Source organism: Bufo gargarizans, chromosome 1 (assembly GCF_014858855.1).
Source record: "Bufo gargarizans isolate SCDJY-AF-19 chromosome 1, ASM1485885v1, whole genome shotgun sequence".
Classification (NCBI taxonomy): domain Eukaryota; kingdom Metazoa; phylum Chordata; class Amphibia; order Anura; family Bufonidae; genus Bufo; species Bufo gargarizans.
This window is the reverse complement of record NC_058080.1, coordinates 749940476-749947830: the sequence shown is the minus strand read 5'-3', so window position 1 is coordinate 749947830 and position 7355 is coordinate 749940476.

The window sequence follows — 7355 nt, the reverse complement described above, 5'->3', positions numbered from 1 at the left end:
GAAGCCCGGGAACGGATCAATTCCCACAAAAGCAATATTAGAAGGGCCCAAGTAGACAAGCCGGTGGCAAAACATTTCTTGGAACGTGGACACTTGGTCAACCAGCTTCGGTTCCGAATCATAGATTCAGTTGGTAAAATGAGACGTAGGGGTGATAGGGATCGGATCCTGCGCAAAAAGGAGCTGCAGTGGATCTTCGAATTGAGGGCGCTCCAGCCCTTTGGGATGAATTTGGATTTCCATGTGGGGAATTTGTAGGAGATCCTAGTGATGTTTAAAGGAATCTGTAATCTATATAGTGTTTTTAATTGATAACAGTTTTTTTCACCGATCTTATATGCACTAATATTCACTGGCTTTTATTCCAGTTAACACTGCTTCATGATCTACTTGATTGAAGAACAGGCCCCCCTCTGCTATGATAGCTGGCGAGTTTGCATGGGATAACAACACAGGCGGCATAGACGAGGGCGGGCGGCCTTCTGCGCGTCCCTGACAACGATGCGCTGACTGGGTGGGGATTGTGAGGAGCTCCGACGTCACTGTGATCACTGGGGCGTGTTAGCTTGTGATCATCAAACACTACTGCCTAAACGGCTACTAACCACTCTTGTCCCAGACTAATAAAACATAACTTTTACTTTTTCGTCTTTAACCACTTAAGGACCACAGGTTTATACCCCCCTAGTGACCAGGCCCTTTTTTACAAATCGGCACTCCACAACTTTAGCGGTTTATTGCTCGGTCATGCAACTTACCACCCAAATGAATTTTACCTCCTTTTCTTCTCACTAATAGAGCTTTCATTTGGTGGTATTTCATTGCTGCTGACATTTTTACTTTTTTTGTTATTAATCGAAATTTAACGATTTTTTTGCAAAAAAATGACATTTTTCACTTTCAGTTGTAAAATTTTGCAAAAAAAACAACATCCATATATCCATTTTTCACTAAATTTATTGTTCTACATGTCTTTGATAAAAAAAAAATGTTTGGGTAAAAAAAAAATGGTTTGGGTCAAAGTTATAGCGTTTACAAACTATGGTACAAAAATGTGAATTTCCGCTTTTTGAAGCAGCTCTGACTTTCTGAGCACCTGTCATGTTTCCTGAGGTTCTACAATGCCCAAACAGTAGAAAAACCCCACAAATGACCCCATTTCGGAAAGTAGACACCCTAAGTTATTCGCTGATGGGCATAGTGAGTTCATAGAACTTTTTATTTTTTGTCACAAGTTAGCGGAAAATGATGATTTTTTTTTAAATTTTTTTTTTTCTTACTATGTCTCATATTCCACTAACTTGCGACAAAAAATAAAAAATTCTAGGAACTCGCCATGCCCCTCACGGAATACCTTGGGGTGTCTTCTTTCCAAAATGGGGTCACTTGTGGCGTAGTTATACTGCCCTGGCAATTTAGGGGCCCAAATGTGTGAGAAGAACTTTGCAATCAAAATGTGTAAAAAATGGCCTGCGAAATCCGAAAGGTGCACTTTGGAATATGTGCCCCTTTGCCCACCTTGGCTGCAAAAAAGTGTCACACATCTGGTATCACCGTACTCAGGAGAAGTTGGGGAATGTGTTTTGTCGGGTCATTTTACATATAACCATGCTGGGTGAGAGAAATATCTTGGCAAAAGACAACTTTTCAATTTTTTTTATACAAAGTTGGCATTTGACCAAGATATTTCTCTCACCCAGCATGGGTATATGTAAAATGACACCCCAAAACACATTGCCCTACTTCCCCTGAGTACGGCAATACCAGATGTGTGACACTTTTTTGCAGCCAAGGTGGGCAAAGGGGCACATATTCCAAAGTGCACCTTTCGGATTTCGCAGGCCATTTTTTACACATTTTGATTGCAAACTACTTCTCACACATTTGGGCCCCTAAATTGCCAGGGCAGCATAACTACGCCACAAGTGACCCCATTTTGGAAAGAAGACACCCCAAGGTATTCCGTGAGGGGCACGGCGAGTTCCTAGAATTTTTTATTTTTTGTCACAAGTTAGCGGAAAATGATGATTTTTTTTCTTTTTTTTTTTTTTCTTTCAAAGTCTCATATTCCACTAACTTGCGACAAAAAATAAAACATTCTAGGAACTCACCATGCCCCTCACGGAATACCTTGGGGTGTCTTCTTTCCAAAATGGGGTCACTTGTGGCGTAGTTATACTGCCCTGGCAATTTAGGGGCCCAAATGTGTGAGAAGTACTTTGCAATCAAAATGTGTAAAAAATGGCCTGCGAAATCCGAAAGGTGCACTTTGGAATATGTGCCCCTTTGCCCACCTTGGCTGCAAAAAAGTGTCACACATCTGGTATCACCGTACTCAGGAGAAGTTGGGGAATGTGTTTTGTCGGGTCATTTTACATATAACCATGCTGGGTGAGAGAAATATCTTGGCAAAAGACAACTTTTCAATTTTTTTTATACAAAGTTGGCATTTGACCAAGATATTTCTCTCACCCAGCATGGGTATATGTAAAATGACACCCCAAAACACATTGCCCTACTTCCCCTGAGTACGGCAATACCAGATGTGTGACACTTTTTTGCAGCCAAGGTGGGCAAAGGGGCACATATTCCAAAGTGCACCTTTCGGATTTCGCAGGCCATTTTTTACACATTTTGATTGCAAACTACTTCTCACACATTTGGGCCCCTAAATTGCCAGGGCAGCATAACTACGCCACAAGTGACCCCATTTTGGAAAGAAGACACCCCAAGGTATTCCGTGAGGGGCACGGCGAGTTCCTAGAATTTTTTATTTTTTGTCACAAGTTAGCGGAAAATGATGATTTTTTTCTTTTTTTCTTTTTTTCTTTTTTTTCTTTCAAAGTCTCATATTCCACTAACTTGCGACAAAAAATAAAAAATTCTAGGAACTCGCCATGCCCCTCACAGAATACCTTGGGATGTCTTCTTTCCAAAATGGGGTCACTTGTGGCGTAGTTATACTGCCCTGGCAATTTAGGGGCCCAAATGTGTGTAAAAAATGACTGGTGAAATCCGAAAGGTGCACTTTGGAATGTGTGCCCCTTTGCCCACCTTGGCATCAAAAAAGTGTCACACATCTGGTATCAACGTACTCAGGAGAAGTTGGGGAATGTGTTTTGTGGTGTCATTTTACATATACCCATGCTGGGTGAGAGAAATATCTTGGCAAAAGACAACTTTTCCCATTTGTTTTATACAAAGTTGGCATTTGACCAATATATTTATCTCACCCAGCATGGGTATATGTAAAATGACACCCCAAAACACATTCCCCAACTTCTCCTGAGTACGGCGATACCAGATGTGTGACACTTTTTTGCAGCCTAGATGCGCAAAGCGGCCCAAATTCCTTTTAGGAGGGCATTTTTAGACATTTGGATCCCAGACTTCTTCTGGCTCTTTAGGGCCCCTAAAAAGCCAGGGCAGTATAAATACCCCACATGTGACCCCACTTTGGAAAGAAGACACCCCAAGGTATTCAATGAGGGGCCTGGCGAGTTCATCGAAATTTTTTTTTGGGCATAATTTAGCAAAAATTATTATTTTTTTGTTTTTTTTCTCACAAAGTGTCACTTTCCGCTAACTTAGGACAAAAATTTAAATCTTTCATGGACTCAATATGCCCCTCAGCAAATACCTTGGGGTGTCTTCTTTCCAAAATTGGGTCATTTGTGGGGTGTTTGTACTGCCCTGGCATTTGAGGGTCTCCGCAATCATTACATGTATGGCCAGCGTTAGGAGTTTCTGCTATTCTCCTTATATTGAGCATACAGGTAATGAGATTTTTTTTTCCGTTCAGCCTCTGGGCTGAAAGAAAAAAATGAACGGCACAGATTTCTTCATTCGCATCGATCAATGTGGATGAAAAAATCTCTGCCCAAAAAAAAAAAGGAGGGGAAAGGCGTCTGCCAGGACATAGGAGCTCCGCCCTACATCCATACCCACTTAGCTCGTATGCCCTGGCAAACCCGATTTCTCCATTCACATCAATCGATGTGGATGAATAAATCATTGCCGGGATTATTTTTTTTTTACATACAAAGTGTTTGCCAAAGCATAGGAACGCCGCCTCCTCCTCAGCTCGTATGCCTCGGCAAACGTATCTGTTACTGCAGAGTAGAAATCTCGTCTTGCAGCGCCGCATACACCGACTTGCGTGTAATCTGACAGCAGCGCAATGCTTCTGTCAGAATGCACATCAGTGCTGCAGCTGCTTGATCGCTTGGTCCACCTGGAAGGTAAAAAAACAAAAAAACAAAAAAGAAAAAACCAGGCCGCAACGCAATAATTTTATTAACAATAACTTTAGAGAACATTAACTTTTCTAAACTTTTGAAACAGAACAATAACTTTTTTGCTTACCGGTGATTTTTTTGTTTTGTTTTTTTTTACCTTTATTGGACAAACCTCTCCTTCCCCATGGGACAATGTGCAAAGCGCAAATCGCCCAAACATGTGGCGAAGTGCATTATGCACTTTGTCCCAGGTGAAAGGAGAGGTTTGTGGCAGCTCTGTGTGAAAGGGGCCTAAGACCCCTATGTGCCTGTCCTGTGTACGCAATCCCTATGCTAATAGTGTACCTGAGTGTGGAACTTGCGGAAACACTCCCCTATGCATAGGGCAGGCTGGTCAGGACAGTCAGGACAAAAAAAGGTGGTGTCACGCCTTATTCCACCCCTGCTACAGACACGACATCTTTTTCTTGTGGAACGTTGAGTTGGGGTACCAGGATAGACAGACGGGAAGTGTCTGCCATGTAGCCGGCTCACTACATCAGGGCCTTGGGGCACGGACCCTCCTGGATACAGGATTTCCGAAATGATCTCTTCCTGGAATTTTAGGAAGGATCCTGTTCTCCCAGCCTTACTGTAGAGAACAAAACTATTGTACATCGCCAATTGGATCAAATAAACAGACACCTTCTTATACCAGCGTCTGGTTCTGCGGGAAACTAAATAGGGAGCCAACATCTGGTCATTGAAGTCCACCCCTCCCATGTGAAGGTTATAGTCGTGGACAGAGAGGGGTTTCACAATGACTCCAGTTGCCCGTTCAATTTGGACAGTCGTGTCTGCGTGAATGGTGGACAGAAGGTAAACGTCCCTCTTGTCCCTCCACTTCACCGCGAGCAGTTCTTGGTCACACAAGGCAGCCCTCTCCCCCCGTGCAAGTCGGGTACTAACGAGCCGTTGGGGGAAGCCCCGGCGACTAGGTCGCGCGGTACCACAGCATTGAATTCCGACTATATGTAAGTGCCGAAAGAGGGCCACGCTTGAGTAAAAATTGTCCACGTATAAGTGGTACCCCTTGTGGAATAAGGGTGACACCAAGTCCCAGACAATCTTGCCACTGCTCCCCAGGTAGTCAGGACATCCGAACGGCTCCAGTTTTGAGTCTTTTCCCTCATAGACCCTAAAACGATATGTATAGCCTGTGGCCCTTTCACAGAGCTTATACAGTTTGACCCCATACCGGGCGCGCTTGCTGGGGATGTACTGTTTTATGCCAAGGCGCCCGGTAAAATGTACTAGGGACTCGTCTATGCAGATGTTTTGATTAGGGGTATACGCATCTGCAAATCTGGATGACAAATGGTCTATGAGGGGCCGAATTTTGTGGAGCCGGTCATAAGCAGGGTGGCCTCTTGGATGACAGGTGCTATTGTCCGCGAAATGCATAAAGCACATGATGACCTCAAAACGTGCCCTAGACATTGCAGCAGAGAACATGGGCATGAAATGTATTGGGTCTTTAGACCAATATGACCGCAATACATTTTTTTTTGTTAGACCCATGCTGAGGATAAGGCCCAAAAAAATTTTAAACTCGGAAACTGTGACTGGTTTCCACCGGTAAGGCTGGGCATAGAAGCTTTCCGGATTGGCGGTAATAAACTGTGTGGCGTAGCGGTTGGTTTCAGCCACAACTAGGTCATAGAGATCCGCGGTGAAGAACAGCTCAAAAAACTAAAGGGCCGATCCTAAATGAGCCGTCTCCACGCGAACTCCAGACTGGGCGGTGAAAGGGGGCAGTACGGGTGCGGCGGAATCAGGGGATTGCCAATTAGGATTTGCCAGCACCTCTGGGAGACTAAGGGTTCTACGGACCTGTGAACGCGGTGGCTGTGACGGGGGAGTTATTGCACGTGCCACCGTACCAGCTGGAACTGCCCTTCTGGTGCTCGCCACTTCACCAGGGACTACGGCAGTGCTGGTAGAAGGTCCAGGCTGTGCTGCGCTGCTGGTGTATGCCGCACCATAAACAAGATCAGCGCTAGCACCACTCTGCTGCAAATGAGGCTCATCACGCGGGGTAGGCAGAACTCTTACATGGGATCGGGTACGTCTGGCCGTAGCAGGGACCTCTACCTCGTCATCCTCACTAGCCGTTAGAGTGCCACTGCTGTCTACAGGTTCATATTCTGAACCACTGGATTCAGCGGATAAGGCGTCCCCATCGCTTTCATCCATCACGGTCAGAATCCTGTAGGCCTCTTCAGCGGAATACCCCTTGTTTGACATTTTGGGTTCACTAAATTTAGGGGGTATTCCTCTGAGACTACCCAGGGAAAAGAGCAAATCTGCCTAGTAGAAAGGAGTGCTTGCGAAGTAAAGCTGCGATCGCTAATAAAGATCCAAAAAGCTCAAAAGTGATCTTTTATAGCGGCGCAGCGATTTTACGGTTTTTGCAGTGATCAGAAAAAAAAAATTCTGTCACTGCGGTGGGGCGGACTGAACGCAAGTGTGCGCACAAGATCAGGCCTGATCGGGCGAACACTGCGTTTTTTGTAGAACCTAAGGTGACCCTAATGTACTTATATAGATCTGATTGCGATCAGTATTGATCACTTACAGATACTATATAGTACTAGTGCTGATTAGCGACAGCGATGACGCTAATCAGCGACTAATCGGTGACTGCGGTGCGGTGCGGTGGGCGCTAACTACCTAACAAGTAGCTAACTACCTGGCGGTGATAAGGGACCCTAACAGGGGGGGTGATCAATGACAGGGGGGTGGATAAGGGGGTGATCAGGGTGTCTAATATGGGTGATCAGGAGCTAAATAAGGGGTTAAATAAATGACAGGGTAATATCTAATGTGTAGTGTGGTGTTTGGTGCTACTTACTGAGCTGCCTGTATCCTCTGGTGGTCGATCCAAGCAAAAGGGACCACCAGAGGACCAGGCAGGAGTTATATCAGACGCTATTTTCAAAATAGCGTCTGACATAACCATTTCATTGGCCGATTCAAAAATCCACAGCCTGCCAGCCAATGATCGCGGCCGGCAGGCTGCAGATGAACTTGTGAACTGCGCAATCCTGTGAACGCACGCTCCTGTGAGCGCGCGTT